The 21,138-nt window shown below is 39.8% G+C and overlaps 1 non-coding gene across 1 annotated transcript; it reads right to left on the reverse strand.

Annotated features, from left to right (window-relative positions):
• Nucleotides 1-18,334: 18,334 nt before the first annotated feature.
• LOC130034045 (U6 spliceosomal RNA) lies at nt 18,335-18,443 on the reverse strand. The gene has a single exon (XR_008794046.1). It is a non-coding gene; the product is annotated as a U6 spliceosomal RNA (small nuclear RNA).
• Between the last annotated feature and the right edge of the window lie 2,695 nt (nt 18,444-21,138).

Consider the following 21,138-nt stretch of genomic DNA (forward strand, 5'->3'; position numbering starts at 1 on the left):
GCATAAATTAACTCTATTGACTGCTTTTCCACTTAGCATTGGAAGCATAAAGATATACAACCTATTGGCTGAGAAGTAAAAACATGTTTATTAGAAATAACAAAGTACCACTATTTTCAAATACTATTTCTTGTCACGTATAGCAGAGTTTCTCTTTAGCAATGAACCTCAGAATAGCATAGTCGTACTGTATAACAACACAGGTCCTCCCAATAAAAACTGAAACATCAGGCTTCAAAGAAAATTCTCACAGCTATCTGAGAAAAGGCTGTAATTGGCTTGACTAGGCAACTGAAAAATCATCTTCAGGCTAGAGAGGTACAAGGGTTAAGGTGCTAACCTTACAAGTGCAGGCATGTGTGTGTGTGTGTGTGTGTGTGTGTGTGTGTGTGTGTGTGCGCGCGCATGCTTGCACAGAGTACCATCAGGAGTAATTCCTGAGCATGAGCCAAAGGTCCCTGAGAATCACAGGGTATGATTCCACACATACCCAGAACAAGAAGTCATCCTCAAGACTTGCCTTGCCCAACATCACATGTGACCTATCCATGTGCACCATCTTGTGTGAAGTTTAAGCTGTGTGTTATAGTACCAAACTTCTTAAACCAGGGTCATAACTATCACACAACTGCATGTCAGGAAAAACTTGGCAACCGTTAAAGATTTCTGGATGTGCAATAACCAAAAACTAATTCCAAACCAAATGCATAATGAATCCAAAGTGTTACTAGTAGCAGTTTCCCAAGTTGCACTTCTTGGGCAAAAAGGGTTCAGGGGTGGAAAAAGTTTAAGAAACCCTACAATACCAGGCAAAAAACATTAGATTCTGCCTCTGGAAACTCAAAGAGAGACAGTCTATTTCAAGAATGGTAATTACATTTCCCCCTGCATGTCAAACCTTACTGATTGATGATGTCTGTGCCAAGTGCTATCTTGAGAATGATGAAGCTTAGATTAAGGTTGGCGGGAAAGCACCAGGACTAATTAGCAGAGTCTACCCAGACATGGAATAAGAGGGTGGCAGCATGTATCCCTGGTGTTAATGTGGTTTTTTTACCTCCCCCGTCAAGCATTTCAGGCTGGAACTCAACCCACATAAGAAAGATTGCTTCCTCTGTCTAGCACCTTCCATCATCATTGTCTCCTTCTGGTCCCACAAAAATAATGTCTCAAAAGATGGCCACTGGAGTTTCCACTGCTTGGGTGCTTGGCGCTTATATTCATTCCTGCTACCATGTCCAGGAAGAAAGGAAGTATCTCTGTCACATTTCTTTTTACACTCAAACGAACACTCGAGTTCACACCAACACTATTCTGCTCCCAGCCCCGCACATGTCTGGTGTGATAATATCTGAAAGCCAAACAGAAACAAACTGAATTACAGAAAGAAGTAGTTTCAATTTCCAAGGTCAATTTGTTTTAAGTCGTCCTTACAGTTTCTTCACTTGGATACTACTATACCTTAACTAAGGAGAGGAAGCCACTGTGACTGGCTCTTCCTTGAAAATGGTGACATGGGGGTATGGTGCTGCCAGCAGGTCAACCTGTACCTGCGGGGTGTGTGCATCAGCAGTCTGATGGTGCCTTCAAGCTTCCTGATACCCCAAAATTGCCTTTGTGCCTTTGGCCAGACGGCAAAAAAATGGGGCCAATTTTACCAAAAAATTAAATGGTCAGAAATTAGGTATGTGGGAGACACACCCACAAACCACCTCCAGCTGTACAAGCTCATGTATTAACCTTATTTCAGAGACACATAAATAAATCTCAAAAGAGATCAAAAGTCGTAGTTAATCTTGGACCCAAGCATGGCTAAACAGACCAGAGTAAATCAGAGTGGGGAGGGTTGGGCTGGTGCCCGTCCAACAGAGCCACTTAGCAGTTACTTGCTTCCACAATCCAAAACCGCTGCCATACCCCTTGCCTGACTCCACCATCTCAGGATGGACCTCACTAAGATACAATCTGCTGAAAATTCAGGTATGTAGGTTTTGTGACTAAAATCTCCAGTCTTTCTCGGGGGTCGAGATGAGCTACCCTCCCTATACTTCCGGAAGCATCAGCAGTCACATCCACACCTCAGAGCGGTCACCCAATTGAAAAGCTACTCCAGCCTTACTATCTTGATAAAATACTGAATACCCTAGACAAACACCATGACCTTTTGGCACTTGCATTGCAAACCATAGTGCACAAAAGTAAAAGGAGAGAGCAAGAAGGAAAGTGCCTCCCATAGAGGGAGGTTGGGGGTGGGGGAATGGGGTGTTGGGGGTGTTGATAGTGAAACAGGGGACATTGGTGGTAGGAAATGTACACTGGTGGAGGGGTGGGTGTTGCATCATTGTATGACTGAAACCCAATTATGAACAGTTTTGTAATGGTCTATCTCACAGATATTCAATTAAAAAATTTTAATTAAAAAATAAATAATGTGGAGTTCATGCCCAATTCAATCAGCATAATCAATGACTAGATAAAAATCAGTATTCCTACATTAAAATAAAAAAGAGAAGAAAAATGGTGATGATGGAAAAACAAATCATTTCTGAGACAGCCTTACACTTTCACAAAGAACTTTAGAAACATCTAGGAGAGAATTTTTACAGAAATAAAAATAGGTTTCCAAAGCATAGGTCTATCAGCCCTTAGTCAACCAGAAAATCACAACTAAGATGAATAAGCCTCAAAGAACTTCATCCTCAATTAAGTGCACACTTGTCCTTTGTGGGCTGCAAAATCAACAGTGGCTTTTATTGGTTCCTTCCAATCTCTCAAAATATTGTTTTCAGGCATCTTTTGTTATTTCAAACCTGAAACCAAATTTAAGGACCAATTCCAGCTCTCTTTTCCTAATTTCTCCCTCCCAATTTTAGAGTCTACCTCCTCAATTTTAGATCTTAATCACATACATCTTTTCTCAAAATACTGATGGCAGCAGTAGCTGGCACTCACTGTGACCTACCAAAAGATAGGGTCCATCAGAGAGGCAAAAAAGTATAGTCAAAGTGACATCTGCACCTGTTTGTTCATTGCAGCACTCTTTACAATAGCTAGAATCTGGAAAAAACCTGAGTGCCCGAGAACAGATGACTGGTTAAAGAAACTTTGGTACATCTACACAATGGAGTACTGTGTAGCTGTTAGAAAAGATGAAGTCATGAAATTTGCATACAAGTGGTACTACATGGAAAGTATCATGCTAAGCGAAATGAGTCAGAAAGAGAGGGACAGACATAGAAAGATTGCATTCATCTGGGGAATATAAAGTAACAAAATGGAGACTAACACCCAAGAATAGCCTAGATAAGTACCAGGAGGTTCACTCCATGGCTTGGAGGCAACTCGCACATGCTAGGGGAGAAGGCATCTCAGATAGAGAAGAGAGCGCCAAATAAAGGATGTTGGGAGGATCCGCCCAGGATGGGAGATGCATGCTGAAAGTAGACTATAGACCAAACATAATTGCCATTCAATTCCTCTTTTGCAAACCACAGCACCCCAAAGGAGAAAGAGAACAAAAGGGAATGCCCTGCCACAGAGGCAGGGTAGGATTGGGGGGATGGGGGGTCGGAGGGATACTGGGATTAGTGGTGGTGGAGAATGAGCACTGGTGGAGGGATGGGTACTCGATCATTGTATAACTGAAACCCAAGCACAAAAATTTGTAAGTCTACAACTGTACCTCATGGTGTTTCACTAACAAAATTTTTTTTAAAAAAAATAGTGTCCAGTCTTCACTTGTTTCTATAAAAAGTTTGATTAGAGACCTGCCAGTTCCCCATCTCTGCACAGGAGCAAATGATCTTCAGCAAGTCTACCCAACAGAATCTTTTAATGTTCTAGCTCATTCAACAAGTTTAGTAAATGAGGCCCTCAAGTTTGACCCCATTTTGAGGAGAAATAAACAGAAAATTCTTCTAAAAGGAAATATAAATGGTCAAGAGGCACATAAAAAATGTTCTACATTGTTAATCATCAGGGACATGCAAATCAGAACAACAAAGAGATGTCATCTTAATCCACAGGTAACAAGAATAACCAGTGCTGGTGCAAATGCAGGGATAAAGGGACCGTCATTCATGTTGATGGAAATGCGATTGGTCCAGCCTTTTTGGAAAACAATATGGGCATTCCTCAAAAAACTAGAAATTGAAGGGCTGAAGCGATAGCACAGTGGGTAGGGCATTTGCCTTGCACGCAGCCAACATGGCCAACACAGGTTCGATTCCCAGCATCCCATATGGTCCCCCGAGCACCGCCAGGAGCAATTCCTGAGTGCATGAGCCAGGAGTAGCCCCTGAGCAATCGCCGGGTGTGACCCAAAAACCAAAAAAAAAAAAAACACCCTAGAAATTGAGCTTCCATATGACCCAGCAATATCACTCCTGCTAATATTTCCTAGGGGTTCAAAGAAGCACAGTAGAAATTACATGTGCAACTGTATGATCATTGCAACATTGTTCAAAATAGTACCTGGAAACAACCCAAGTGCCCAAGGACAGACTACTAGTAAAACAAACTGTGGTATATCTACACAATGGAATACTATGCAGCTGTTAGAAAAGATGAAGTCGTGAAGTTTGCTTATAAGTGGATGGACCTGGAGAGTATTGTACTGAATGAAATGAGACAGAAAGAATGTGACAGACATAAAATGACTGCACTCATTTGTGAATATAAAATAACATAGTATGAGACTAACACTCAAAGACAGTAGAGACAAGGGCCAGGAGAATAGCTCCATGATTGGAAGCATGACTCATTGCTGGGGAGAAGGCAGGTGGGATAGAGAAGGGACCACTAAGTCAATGATGATTGAAGGGATCACTTGGGATGGGAGATGTGTGCTGAAAGTAGACAAAGGACTAAACATGATGTCCTTTCAGTATCTGTATTACAAACCATAATGCCCAAAGTAGAGAGAGAAGAAATAGGAAAAGGCCTGCCACAGAGGCAGGGGGTGGGATTGGGTGGGTCTGGGGGGCCAGGAGAGATATTGGGAACATTAGTGGTGGTAAATGTTCACTGGTGGATGGATGAGTGTTCGATCATTGTATGACTGAAACATACAATCATGAAAGCTTTATAATTATATCTCACAGTGATTCAATAATAAAAAACTAAAACTAAAAGAATATTTAAAAAAATTTGACCCCATTTTGAGAAACTGAGGTTGCTCTAGGCTCAGTAATAAGAGGTACAAAAATTAATTAGCAATGTCAACCTTGGCATGGGAAGATCATTAGTACTATCCTCAGACACAGGTAGCAACTCTGAGTTTAAACGCACAATGCAAAGTTCACAAATCAGAAAAGGACCCCTTTTGCTAGTTGACTGGTCCAAGAAGTCTGTATTTCAGCTGAAAGATAAAGCTTTCATACCAGGCACAGAAATCTATAAGGCAAGTTTTCTAAACTGGAATTTATATTAGATTCACTTTTCAATTTAACTGTGGAGTTTTTCCACTTCTCCTACCTTCAGCCAAAAGGTAAATCCTCCTTAAGAAAGTATGTTTTTTTCACATGATGCTTACATTGATCCTCTATTACATGACTGTGTTAGAAGTATGCATTTGTCTTGCATATGTCTGATCCAGGTTTGATTTGCTTGCTTTAACACAATCAGGTCAACACTATTGGTATCAGGCAATTTTCTAGACAGTGTAGCATTCCAGCATTCTGAGTAAAATAGAAAAGGATTGTTAGATTACCAAGCCACCTCCAATTTTTTGGATTGTGGTTCCAACCACCCTACCAATCACACATGTTTTAAATGAAAGAGATAAGTGATTTCACTATCAATAAAAAAAAAACAGGGATTAGAACAATAGTACAGCAGGTAGGGCACTTGCCTTGACATGGCTGACCGAGGTTCTATCCACCTCACCCCATTTGGTCCCCTAAGCCCACCAGAAGTGATTGGTGAGTGCAGAGATAGGAATAAGGCCAGATCATGCCAGTGTGTGGCCCAAGCACCCCTTCCCACAAAAAGGGAAAACATCAGGATTTTAAATATAACTATTCTCACGATAGGTATAAAATAATGTAAATGATCCTACATCCAGTGCAGAAGAAGAGACAATCGTATCAACAAGACTATAATAAATAAGGTAAAAATGAATGGTAGAGAGAAAAACCAGAAAGTTATCCTCTATACTGTGAGAATGGGCTGGAGCGATAGCAAAACGGGTAGGGTATTTGCCTTGCACACGGTCAACCCAGGTTTGATTCCTCCACCCCCTCAAAGAACCAGGCGAGCTACCGAGAATATCCCGCCCACATGGCAAAGCCAGGCAAGCCAAAAATAGTAACAACAAGTCTCACAATGGAGACGTTACTGGTGCCCACTCAAGCAGATGAATGAACAACAGGAGGACAGTGTGACAGTGCAAATGTGAAAGATACACAGCAAAAAATAACATCAATAAACAGAATTGTATATTTTTAAGTATTTCGATATGCCAAACACAGTAACAACAAGTCTCACAATGGAATGAGCCCACTTACTGGGCCCGCTCGAGCAAATCGATGAACAACGGGAGGACAGTGCTACATGACAGTGCTACTATATATATATATATATATATATATATATATGAGTATTATTAAGATATATATATAAGAGTATTATTAAGAGTATTATTAAAAGAGTATTATTAAGATATATATATATATATATCTTATATATATCTTAATAATACTCTTTTTTATTCTCATAGGAATATAATGCTTTAAGTATGTGAGAAACAATGTTCATTATATCTACCTGGTAGCAACTGGGCTAGGAAAAAAGGATTTAGAACACAGAGGATGGAGACCCAACAAGTTTGTCACACTCTTGAGAGAATTTTTATTTTATGCAGATGCAGAGGTCTGGCATGCTAGCATCAGTGAATTTTAAAATGAGGAAAATAAGATTTTGGTTATGGCTTTAAAATCATTAAAAAAAAGGGATCAGGAAAAAAACTAGGCAAAGTCAATATAAGAAAACAGACTAACTCTTCAACCCACACATTTAAATCAGAGTTCATGTTTAAAAAAACCTTTCACTTGTGATACTTCTTTGCCATGTACTCTTTAGGGGATTGAAATATGTTCCCCCAAAAAGGTATCCAAATCCTAACACCTAGTACATATAAATGTTACCTTATTTGGAAATAGCTTCTGCAGATATGTTTAAAGCCCATCCTGGATTTAAGGCAGGACAATAACTGGTGTCACTGGACTCATAATAGAAAGGAAAGGGATATTTGAGATACGTAAAAACAGATAATAAAGTCATATAACGGGGGTAGGGGTGGAAGGATTGAGAGTTCTAAAATCATGAACCAAGAAATGCCAAGAGCAACCAATAATCAAAAGAAGCATAGACTCCTCTAGCACCTTTCTTAGGAATATGGCCCATCAGTACTTTGATTTTGGGTTTGTGGCCTGCAGAAGTATGGAAGGATAAATTTCTGCTCTTTTAAATCATTTATTTTGTGATAATTAGGTAGAATCACCCTGGGAAACTAATATAAGTTTAGAGGGGGAAAAAAGCAGACTAACATAAGGACACAGATGTCAAGCCTTAAACAGTTACATATACCAAGTGCAATTTATTTAAAATCAGCATTCTATTTTTATACAAAAATCTCATGTACTTGGCATGATATAATAAATGTTACCATTTATTACGGTATTATACAATATATGTTCCAATATACGTATATTATAAAATATATGTTACAGTGATAAACCCCCAAATCTAAGTGTCTTAGCATTTCACAAACCCATAAAAGGTTGACATGGGAGAATATTTTATATATTCTCTCAAGATCTGAAAATTCAAAACGTAGTTGCTGTGCCATATGGAGCACATCACCTCCTGTGTTACAATAGCCAAAAAAAGTGCCTAGAAATTTCATATCAGCACCTCTATATCTTAAGAGAAGAGACTATTACAACCCATGTACAGAGCCCAACAGCAAAGGTAATTTTAAAACGTATGACAATAAAACGATCACTTCTTTGTAGAATGGTGAGATCCTGGTAGTTAATCCGCAATACAGCTCACGGAGGATCTTGATGTATTGGGCTTGAATGCCCTGATTGGCTAGGGCTTCAATGACCGCTTCCGTCTCAACAGAATCAAAGGCCTTCTTTAAATCAATGAACGTTAAACAGAGCGGCATCTTGAACTCCCGAGAAGCCTCAATGAGCTTGGTTATCATGTGGAAATGGTCGATGGTGCTGAATCCTTTGCGGAACCCGGCTTGCTCGCATGGTTGTCCTTCATCTAGTGTTCTGCCAATCCTATTTAGGATGACTCGAGTGAACAACTTGTAGATGACAGACAATAGGCAGATCGAGCGATAGTTGCCAATGTCATGGATGTCTCCCTTCTTGAACAGTAGTACGATCCTGCTAGTTTTCCACTGGGATGGAACCTTGCATTCAGACAGGTAGCGAGTGAAGAGCCGAGCCAGTGTATTGATGAGTACTGATGGCAGGTTCTTCAGGTGTTCAGGTCTGACCTTGTCTGGGCCAGGTGCTGTTTGTTTCTTTACCGACGAAATGGCGTGTCGGATTTCGGAAGGGAGAACGTTGGGAACGACATATCCATCCTGTGGAATTTGGTATGTCAGCAAGTGGACATGGCTATCGAAGAGATTTGAGTAGAAGTCATGGATAATCTTCTCCATTGCCGTTCTGGAGGATGTGATGGATCCATCAGGACGTCGGAGGGCAGTCATCTTGGTCTTGTAGTTGGCAAAGGACAGGTGGGCGTAACGAATACTTTTCCCAGCTTCTGCCGCATCTACCAGTACTTCTGCTCTTCTCTCTTTGAGGTCTTCCTTGATCGCATCTCTGCACTGCTTTGCGAGCTCGGACGTTAGCTTGCGGTTGCGTGAGGCATGTGCCAAACCACGCTGGCGAATTAGCTCTAGAGTTTTCGAAGACAGGCGTTTTTTTGTGGCTATCTCTCTCTTGGCGTTCCTCGCACATTCATGGAGGTGCTGAACCAGTCGATCGTACTCCTCGTCAATGTTGTCAACAACGGCATCTTCCCATGTTGCCGCAATAGTGCCAAAGAGTTCCCAGTTGGTGGTCGTTCTGGGAGTTCTCTTTTTGAACTTTGAACTTTGCAGCCTTTTCTCCCCACTCTGTGAAGTAGAATTTTGCATGAAGGAGATGGTGGTCCGATCCCGTTCGAAATTTTGGGACAACAGTGACATCAGTCAGGCAAAACCTTCGATTGAATATGATGTGGTCTATTTCATTATGGAATCGTCCACCGGGAGACTCTCATGTCCAACGTTTAGATTCGCCTTCTGGAACTGTGAGTTACCATGGATGGTCTTGGTCTTGGTCTTGGTCGACATGATGAACTCAGACAGTCTCTCAGCCTGTTCGTTCCATTCTAGGCCATGGGTCCCGATGTGAAGTTCTTCAGCTGATCTTCTCGGTCCTATCTTGGCATTAAAATCACCCACGATGATCTTGTAGAAGGTGTGGTCTTCTTTATAGAACTTCTCCAGTTCCATGTACTTCTTCTACAAAGAAGTGATCGTTGATGTCAAGAGAGGGGTTCGGCAGGGTGATACCATTTCAGCGAAACTCTTCAGTGCCACCCTCGAGAACATCATGCGACAACTGGAATGGGAAGGAATGGGAGTGAAGATAGATGGTTGGCAATTACACCTCCTCCGCTTTGCTGATGACATTGTTTTAATAACACCAAACATCAGCCAAGTGGCACAAATGCTTGCCGACTTTGACCGTGAGTGTGGAAAGGTAGGGCTACAGCTGAATCTTACGAAGACAATGTTCATGAGAAACAGCCTCGTTCCTGATGCCCCATTCGCTCTCAATGGAACGACCATCTCCGAATGCAACAGCTATGTGTACCTAGGTTGAGAGGTCAACATGACAAATGACCTGGCACCCGAGTTGCGCAGGAGAAAGAGAGCAGCTTGGAACGCCTTCAAGAACGTCAAAGAAATAGCTAAGAGGACGAAGAACCTCCGGCTCCGGGCACATCTCTTTGATTCCACTGTTCTTCCTGCATTAACATATGCCTCAGAGACCTGGGCCCTACGCAAACAGGATGAGAACGCTATTCAGGTCTCCCAAAGAAGAATAGAAAGAGCTATGCTTGGAATATCACGTTTCACTCAAATGAGAGAAAAAATCCGGAGTTCCGACATCCATCGATGATCAAGAATCAAGGACGCTGTCTCATTTGCCAAGGTGTCAAAAATCAGATGGGCTGGTCACTTAATGAGATTTAAAGACGACCGCTGGACTAGAGCTGTTACTGACTGGATTCCACGGGATGTCAAAAGACCGCGTGGCCGCCCACCTACCAGATGGTCAGACTTCTTTGTGAAGATCATGAACGATCGGTTTGAGGCTCTTCATGTTCCCAGAGCAAACAGATGCCATTGGGCTACACTAGCACGCGACAGGGACAAATGGAGACGTTACTGGCGCCCGCTGGAGCAAATCGACGACTAACGGGAAGTTAAGTGATTAAGTGATGACAATAAAACAAGTACATTGTGAATATTACTTTTACTGATAAACTTTAATAATATAAATCCACTTTCTAAATAAATAAACAAATAAATAAATAACTCCTTAGTAGATTCTGAAAGGGAATTACTGAGTTTTGGAATTGAACTGTGACAAACTTGTCTCAATGCTTTTTAGGGGTATATCAGATAGCTTTCTCTGGACCACACACTCTTGCTATTTTACTACAATGTGCAAAATGTATTATTTTCCATAGCTACAATACAATAAAATCAGAAAGAAGGGCCGCAAATTTCACTCCAAATTTAGTCTTCTGTGTCTTTTTTTTTAATTTTTATTAGGGAAACACCATGAGGTACAGCTGTAGACTTACAATTTTTTGTGCTTGGGTTTCAGTTATACAATGATAGAGTACCCATCCTTCCGCCAGTGCCCATTCCCCACCTCCAATGCTCCCAGCATCCCTCCCACTCCCCCCACCCCCCCATCACACCCCACCCCTGTGGCAGGACATTCCTTTTTGTTCTCTCTCCTTTTGGGTTCTGTAGTTTGCAAAAGAGGCATCAAGTGGCAATCATGTTTGGTCTATAGTCTACTTTCAGCATGCATCTCTCATCCTGGGAGGATGCTCCCAACACCCTTTACTTGGTGCTCCTCTCTCTATCTGAGCTGCCTTCTCCCCCAGCATGTGTGGCTGGCCTCCAAGCCACGGAGTGAACCTCCTGGTACTTATCTTGGCTATTCTTAGGTGTTAGTCTCCCATTTTGTTACTTTATATTCCCCAGATGAATGCATTCTTTCTCTGTCTTTCCCTCTCTTTTTGACTCATTTCACTTAACATGATACCTTCCATGTAGTACCACTTGTATGTAAATTTCATGACTTCATCTTTTCTAAAAGCTGCATAGTACTCCATTGTGTAGATGTACCAAAGTTTCTTTAACCAGTCATCTGTTCTCAGGCACTCGGGTTTTTTCCAGATTTTGGCTATTGTGAATAGTGTAGCAATGAACATAGAAGCGCAGATGTCATTTCGACTATACTTTTTTGCCTCTCCAGGATATATTCCCACAAATCACAAATCACAAATCATCCTGTTATTTTTCGATTGCCTCGAGCAGGCCCCAGTAATGTCTCCTTCATCCTAGCCCTGAGATTATATTCAAGGCTCTTTAGGAGAATGAGACCCATCATTGTTACTGGTATTTGGCATATTGGGTACGCCACAGAGAGTTTGCCAGACTCTGCCATGTGGGCAGGCTACATTCGATAGCCTGCCAGTTTGTCCAAAGTAGGAATGAGATAATAAGGTGTCATAATAAGATGTTGCACGGCCGCAAATGTGGCCACGCGATTCCGGGAGCTGGTTTTTATAGTCTGGGAGCCAGTTGGTGGGTGTGACCACCGCCTACTGGAATTTGGAGGATCTGGGTGGAGGATGCTCGGTCCCAATCCCAGTAGGCTTGGAGATCTCGGCCCCGGAACTCGCGTGGCTTTGTCCCTCTGCCAGTACCATTTGGGTCAAATGGGAGCTCAATTTCTAATTTTTTGACAATCGTCCATACTGTTTTCCAAAAGGGCTAAACCAGTTGGCATTTCCACCAGCAGTGAAGGAGAGTCCCTTTCTCACCACATCCACACCAACACCGGTTGCTCTTGTTCTTTTGGATGTGGGCCAGTCTCTGTGGTGTGAGATGATATCTCATTGTTATTTTGATCTGCATCTCCCTGATGATTAGTGATGTAACACATTTTCTCATGTGCCTTTTAGCCATTCGGATTTCTTCTTTGTGATAGTTTCTGTTCATTTCATCACCCCATTTTTTGATGGGGTTAGATGTTTTCTTCTTGTAGAGTTCAACCAGTGCTTTGTATATCCTTGATATCAACCCTTTATCAGAAGGGTGTTGGGTGACTATCCCTTCCCATTCTGTACATTGTCTTTGTATTCTGGTTACTGTATCTTTTGAGGTGCAGAAGCTTCTTAATTTAAGATAGTCCCTTTTGTTTGTCTCTGTTTCCGCTTGGTTGGTCAGTGGAGTGTCGTCTTTGAAGATACCATTAGCCTCAATATCCTGGAGGGTTTTGCCGACCTTGTCTTCAATGTATCTTATGGATTTTGACCTGATGTTGAGATCTTTCATCCATTTTGATCTGACTTTTGTGCATGGTGTTAGGTCGAGTTCTAGGCCCAATATTTTGCATGTGGTTGTCCAGTTATGCCAGCACCATTTGTTGAAGAGACTTTCCTTGTTCCACTTCACATTTCTTGCTCCCTTATCAAAGATTAGATGTTCATATATTTGGGGTTGTGTGTATGGATATTCCACCCTGTTCCATTGGTCTGTGGCCCTGGCTTTGTTCCAGTACCATGCTGTTTTAATTATTACTGCTTGGTAGTAGAGTTTGAGGTTGGGGAGGGTAATGCCTCCTCACATCTTTTTCCCAAGAATTGCTTTAGCTATTTACTGGGCATTTGTTGTTCCATATAAATTCCAGGAGTGCTTGATCTATTTCTTTGAAGAATTTCATGGGTATCATTATAAGGATCCCGTTAAATCTGTATAATGCTTTCGGGAGCATTGCCATTTTGACAATGTTGATTCTTCCTATCCATGAGCAGGGGATATGCTTCCATTTCCTCGTGTCCTCTTTTATTTCATGGAGTAGCATTTTGTAGTTTTCATTGTAGAGGTCCATTACCTCTTTAGTTAGGCTGATTCCGAGGTACTTGATTTTCTGGGGCACAATTGTGAACGGGATTATCCAGACAACTACAACTTTTGGCAGCACACTATGTGTAGTTAAATCATCCTGTCCCAATACAGCTACATCCTATAAAAGTTTGATTCCCCATAAGTCTCAAGAAATGTGTCCCGCAGCATTTCAATTCTTGCCAACTGCAGGATGAAGACCAAAAAAAAAAAAAGCCAAGCCTTTACTACAAATTCTTCCCAAAATATCTATTAGAACACCGTGAGTTATTAAGTGGAGTCAAACAAATATAAAAGAATTTTTTATATTCTGAATGGTGTAGCTCTGGAAAGTCATTATTCCTAACAAGGGACTGATCTCAGAGGAGGATTGCTCCTCCCAAAGCAAGAGCCCCATACCTCAATCGACTCAAATCACATTGGAAAATCACTTGGCATCATGCCTATCCTGTTTCACCCAGGTCTCAAGAGTCCGACTCACTCCGAGTTTACATCCCAACAATTTGAAACAACAACAAAATCTGGATTCCAATAATTACCACTGAGTATGAATTAGGAGTGGGGGTGGAAGTAAACACTCTTCAAATTGCAGTCTGCGGCAATTTCCAGCTGAGGTAAACAAGTTTCACAAACACAAACGTTTGCAGAAAATTCTTCCTGTGCTGGTAAAAAAAAAAGTTTGTAAATTGATGCAGGTGGTCCTGGTGAGACTCCAGTATTGCATTCGGGTATTCCCTTAAGGATGTGCTCCCTTCCTGCTACTTGTTATTTTTGTCTACAAATTAATAGGCACAGTTAACCTGGAGTTGGGATTTAACTGGTGCATGGGGAATTGGGGCCTAAGAGACGGCTGCACAAAGGAGAGAGCGTGGCCTCCCCCACAAGGCACTGTCAGCTCCCGGTAACAATGCCTTAAGGTCAGAAATAAATGTCTTACCTTGCAACAGAATTGGCCTGAAGGAAGAGCAAAGAAGCATTCATTTCCCTTACAGCAAACTCGACCAAAATGGTGGAACATATTAAAGAAATGTCATGTCCTGTCACCTGTCTCACAGCAGGGATCTCGAGACCTCTAGTTACTCCCCCCCCCCATTCCAAAGCACCATGACCACCTTCACCACCATGACCAAGTTCCCAAGTACTGTTGCACAAGTCAGAGGAAAACAGATTCAGCACCCAATGACTCTTATCCAGTGACATTGATCCTAGGTAATTGACGAAAGAGAAACATGAAATACAGCATGTATCAGTGAGTAGCTTACTTAGGGTTAATTTAGATTTGTACATAAGGGCTGTTAATACTGAAGGTTCCAAACAGTCCTGTATTAGCAAGTAGTTAGTCGATAATGACTTAATGGAAATAAATGTGTTGCTTTTCTCAGCAAATTCTGATAAGCGTTTGATAAACCCAAATGATAGTCCAAACTTAAATGATCCAGATTCATCTATCAATAATTAATCACTAACTATCTATTGTGATAGATTATCCAACATCTTTGACTCTTATTTAGAAACAACAGTTCAATTCTGTTCAGGGGAAGACTTCTTCCTTTATTTTCATTTGATGATCTCTAGATTATATTAACTCGACACCTGGCCTGGCTAATGAGAACATTACATCCTTCAGCCCCACTGATGGGTCAGGGATGGCTAAGCATTCCAATTAAAATCAATGACTTTCGTTGGAGGAGGGTGCCAAATGAGGACGAGAGTGAGGGAAGGCCAGAGAAAGAGGGACAGACAGATTAGCTCCATCTCTTCTCATTGTTTTATGTCCCAGACTGGTGAGAGCTAGATGGAGATGTCTCATCTGAGAATCATAAAAACAAACCTTGGGGAGTAGAACTAAAGCTCTAGAAATCCCAGAACCTGACCATCATTTGTGACATGAACTGAGCCTAAATCCAGCCATGACTAAAGGGGACAAATTTTCAGTTACTTAATAAATTCCTTGTGGTTCTTTCAACTCCTTTAGTTGACATTGTTTAGACATAGACTTACACAATTATGTTTCCACACTGTGAAAAGATTATTTCAAGATATAAAACACATAGACTATTCCCATGAGAAATTTACATGCTGGAGAAAGTAGCATGTATCATGGAACTCAGGGGAAGACATTTATTGTCAAAATGAGACAATCTGCCACTCTGATAAGTTTTTGTGAAAATTAGAAAAATAGAGCATGACACGTTATTATAAAATCCAGGGTTACCCAAGATCCTGTTTTTAATTCTGACTACCTTGTTAAGAAAACGCATTCCAGTGATGATTTGAGACCCTTGTTAGAGCAGATGCAGAAAGCTTGAAACCTCCCTCCACCGCCATCATTTCTTGCTTTATTGTTCCTTGTGCATGAGCTTTAGTTTCTGAATTCTAAGTTGTTCAGAGTAAAGCTCTGACACTAGAAGCTCAGTTACACAAAGCACAGAGAATGTCAGAGATGCTATATAAATTATACACAGCAGCAGTGATGAGAGAAAAGGGGTTAGAAGGAAATTGTGCTCTTCAGAGTTTTATGAACATAATATTTCAAGCTGAAACTAGAAAATCTGGGAAACAATTTGTACTACATAAGAGTGGAAAAATTGGGGAGTTAAGGTCTGTGTTTCTAATATGTTATGATTAACCTAGGAATGAAAATAGAAATTTTATGATCTGTATCATTCTCCCTCAGTGGAATAATATCATGTACTTATTTTTTAACTATATAGAAATGAATCTTCAGATCAAAACATCACATCTTTTTATGGAGACTTTTTCTCCTATGTTCTGAGTATTTATAAAATTAGCATACACACTAATACACAAAGATTAAAACTATAAAGCATTTTGAAAAGCATTCCAAGTATTTGTATTCCATGAAAATATATATAAAATTTAAAAGAAGTAATGTTGTTCTTCAAAGTTTGGTGTACATAAAATGGCACAAGACAGCAACAGAGGTTCCTAAGAAATACTTACAAGAGGGGCTAGAGAGATTGCACAGTGGGTAAGTCTCTTGCTGTGTGTGCGGCCAATTAGAGGGTTCAATCCCCAGCATCCCATATGGTTTCTGAGCTCTGTCAGGAGTGACTCTTGAGTGCAGGCAGAGCCAGGAGTAACCTCTGAGCATCTCTGGGTGTGACCTTAAAAAGGAAAAAAGGTGGGGGAGGGGTGGGGCTGGCGGGAGGGATACTGGGAACATTGGTGGTGGAGATTGGACATTGGCGGAGGGATGGGTACTCGATCATTGTATGACTGAAACTTAATCATGGAAGCATAAGTCTGTAACTGTATCTCACTATGATTCATTAAGAACAAATTTTAAAAAGAAGGAAAAGAGATTTTTTAAGTGAGATGTAGATATAAACTCACTGTGCCATTCTCTGAAGCATCGTTGATTTTCTCTCTTATTTCCCCATTCCCCAAAAGATATTTAAAGGACCCACATTACAGGTACTCAAAAAGTAGTTATAAATACCCTATAAAATGTTCAATTCAAGGCTCATTCTTAATGGCATCCAAGAGAGGAAGAAGGAAATAATGTGATTCGACTTTGAAAAAATAACATCCTTGGGCTGGAGATGACTCAAAGGGTGGAGCGTGTCCCTGGCATGTGCAGGGCTCTGAGTTAGATCCTCAGGAGTACACAGTCCTGCCCCTCCGGGCACTGTAACTCCCAAGCTTCAGACCACTGTCCGGCCCAAGCACTGAACTGTTACGTCCGCCCCTTCCCCGGCAGAAAACTGCCACAGGAATGGTTCCTGCAATAACCATCAATACCTCTAGGTGTGGCTCCCATACAAAATTAAAATAACGTCTTTAGCATAAGTGGAACTGGAGGGTATTCATGCTGAACTAAATTAGTCAAAAGGAGAAAGACGAATATTGAATTATCTCTCTCACATGTGGAGAATAAAGAGCATAGTAAGAGTGAAAATGGCCAACGATAACAGACCCAGAGAATCAAGCTGTTTGCAAATAGGTGCCTGGGAATGGAGTGGTGGGGAAGGACCTAGGGATAGTGGTAAAGGGATGCAGATACACTAATGGAATGCAATATTGCATTCCGGGAACACTGCCATAATAGTGTTGCAGATCAAAAGGAAAATAAATGACAACTTTATTGAAATGTATTAAAATGCACATTTCAAGATGTAAAGTTTATAAAACTTTTGAAGCGCACAATAGTTTATAGTGCAGTCACAAAGTACAGGTATTTACACCCCCCAAAATCTGAATAGTTTAGTCATTTGTACAATGCATTTATATTATCTAATTAGCTGGTATGTACTTGTTCATAGCATTCCCTTACATTTTTCATTTAACTGACTTCTTAAGTTAAAGTCAGTGCCCCCTCTATTCCTAGCTTTGATCACTTAAAAAAAAAAAAAAAAAAAAAAAAAAAAAACCTTGTCTTCTATTTTTCACTTAGTCTTACTCAGTGTTTTTCCAAAGTGAGACTGCCCCCAGGAGGTGTTTGAGTGATCCTGACAGGCAGTAGTGCTCTAGGATACAATTGGGGAGAAGGGGCACTTTCTTTTTCCATCATCCTGGAGCACAGAGCCCTGTCTCTATTTTTGGTAGTTTATGAACTATCTAGGGAACCAGAGGAAAGCGGGGAGGGTTGAGGATTGCTGATTTACTTTGTTTTTCTTTATTTAGGGCCACAGCTCGCGCTTAATTCTGTCTCTGTTCTCAGGGATCACTCCTGGTGACCTGGGACTCCGTATTAGATGCTGGAGAAGGAACCCTATCCACTGTACTATTGATCTGCACCCTCCTGGTTCACTTTGGAAAGAATAGGAGCCCCTGGTATTTCCTCTCATTGAAAAGGCCACCAACCAAGCACCTCTTGGGGAGCACTTAACTCTTCAGTTCAGTTAAACAAGATAGATTTCCACGGGGGAGGGGCACTAAGTAATTATTTTCTGAGATGGGGTAGTGCTACAAGGCCAAATTATTTTGACAAATTACCTTAAGATTTGTTCATTTGACTGATCTTTCCAAAGAACAAACTTTTATTTAATAGATCTCTTTCCCTACTCTTTATTTCTTCCCTTCATTTATGTCTACCCTCGTTTTTATTATTCCCTTTCTGTATTTGCTTGGGTTTTTTTTTTTAATATGGAACACTTCACGAATTTGCGTGTCATCCTTGTGCAGGGACCATGCTAGTCTTCTCTATATGGTTCCAATTTTTTAGTATCTGTGCTGCCGAGACAAGCACTTGCTTGGGTTTTAATTTGATCTTCTCTTTTAAATCTCTGAAGGTAGATTACATGTTGATTTGAAATTCTTATTTTTAATATAGATGAGTAATATTTAATGTTCTAAGCACTGATGTAGCTACATAAGATTTTACAACATGAATTTTAATTGTCACTCAACTCAAAGCATTTCATAATTGCCTGCTGGCTTCTTCTCTGAGTCATTGGGTATTTGGGAGTATGTTACTTAATTTCCATATAATTATCAACATTTTGACTTTCCTTCTGTTGAGGATTTCTAATTCCATCCGTGGTGATCAGAAAAAGAATTTTATTTGGTTTTGATCCTTTCAAACTTGCTGAAACTTATTTAATGACCTAACACATTGTCCATTCTACAGATTGCTGCCCGTGTCCTTCAGTGATTGTCATTGTTGGGTGTCATGTTTTACAACTGTCTACTAGGGTGAGTTGGTTTCTGTTTTTCAAGTCTTCTATTTCCTTCTTGATCTTAAATCTGGTTTCTCTGTCCATTTTATTATTGCAGTAACTTTGTCTTATTATATCGATTTCTGATATCAAGCTGATAAATCAGCGTCTGTATATAGCACATGATGTTCACCATCCTGAATTCTAGCTTCCACCCACCTCCATAAAATTGATCCCATTTTACTGATTATAAATTGATGATAATGAAGATAGAAGCTTCAAACTATTAATGTTAGATTTTGTTTTTCCCTTCAGTTCTCTTAATGTTTCCTTTATGTACTGAGAAATTTTGTTCTTAGGTGCATATATGTTTAATATTGCTACTCTAATTCTCCTTGGAGTATATTAGTGTGATTGATATGCATATTCTATCCTCTTACTTTCAACCTTACGTCTCTGAACCCGAAATGTCTCCTGTACATGGTATACACATAACTTTTACTATTATGTACACAGCTTCTTTTTAATTGGAGATTTGAACATATTTACAGTAATTGATAAGACAGACTTTAAGTCTACCACATTTGGGGGGTGTTGGTTTTTTGTTTCTTTGTCTTTTGCTGTTGTTGTTTTTCCCAAGTATATTATGTCTTTGTTGTTTTGGATAGATTGTTTAAAAACTTTTTAAATTAAATTGTTTTTAATATATGTTTTTGATTTATATCCTTAGTAATTTCCAAAGGGTCAAAATAAACATCTTAAAATAATCTATTTCCATTAACAGCAATTTAATTTTAATAGTGTACAAAAATTTGCCCAATGTAGGTCTAGTTCCTTTGCCCTCCCTTATATGTCATCCAACAAATTGCATTACAAGGTCACCAACACAGTCTTATAATTATTGTGGCATACAATTATCTTTTAAGTCAGATAAGAAAGAAAACAGTAACAAAAATGAATTTAAATTGTGTTTTATCTTTACCTAAAATATTACTTTACTAGTATTCTTTTTTATTTCTTTATGTGGATTCAAGTTCATTTATGGTATCCTTTCATTTTAGTGAAGAATTTCCCTTAGTCTTTCTTCAATAATAGCAGTTATACTGACAATAAATTCCCTGTTGTTATTCTTCTGGCATGTCTAATCTCCATCATTTGCAACAGATCATTTTAGTTAAATATGAATTTCTGATTGATACATATTTTTCTTTCTATAATTTAAATATACTACCCATATGACCTCCTCAATAAGAAATCAATGTTTAACCTTATCAAGGGTCTCTTGTACATGATAAATCAATTATATCTTGCTACTTTAAATATTCTTGTCTTTACCATATCTATATATACATTACTATAATATGTTTGATGAGTATTTTTCTGAGTTTATCCTCTTAGATCACTGAGTACCTTGGATATGCAGATTAAATTTGATCAGATTTGGCACATTTTTGTCTAAGATTTCTTCAAATATTCTTCTGCCCCTGCTCTCTTCTCACCTTCTAGGAATCCCATATTTGATAAAGTTCCCGGGTATCTGAGGTTTGTTCTTTCCTCATCATTTTCTTCTTATTGCTCCTCAATCTGGATGACCTTGGTTGACCTGACTTTAAGTTCCCTCATTCTCACCATCCAGTTCAAATCTAGATTCAATCATTACTTGTATCACTTGTATCATTTGTCATCCCATTGATCTTCAGTTTGTTCACTCAGGCACCAGTAACATCTCCATTTATGATTGAGTAGACTCAATAATAAATGTTTTAATTTAATATTCTACTTATAATCTCTAGAATGAGTTTTTCCTTGTTCTGAGGCCACACTCAAGGTGCTGAGGAGATATTCTCATGACCGTTGCTCCTGGAAGTCCTCAGGGTATCATGGGATACCAGGAATGGAACCAAGGACCTCACATATATAAAGCTAATGCCCTACCATTAAAGCACATTCCTGGTCCAATTTGCCTTCTTTCTTATAACCTTTGTTTATTTGGTTTAAAAATATATGATTCTCATACTGTTTATTTCTTTTTAAGTATATTTCTTTGAAAATATGTATGAACTGACTTTTTTAAGTTAGGAAGAGGAATAAGTTGGAGAAAGTTCTTATTGTGTGTTTCTTTGTTCAACCATATTTCTCTGCTTTCTTCATGTGTCTCAACATTTTTACTAAAAATTAGAAATTTAAAATCACGTGTCAGCTCTGTAATTTGATTCTTTTCTACAGAGTGTGTTGTTGCTTCTGCTGCTACCACTCATTAGTTTAGTGGAATTTCTGAACCAATTC

The sequence above is a fragment of the Sorex fumeus genome, unplaced genomic scaffold (assembly GCF_029834395.1).
Source record: "Sorex fumeus unplaced genomic scaffold, SorFum_2.1 ptg000055l, whole genome shotgun sequence".
Lineage (NCBI taxonomy): Eukaryota > Metazoa > Chordata > Mammalia > Eulipotyphla > Soricidae > Sorex > Sorex fumeus.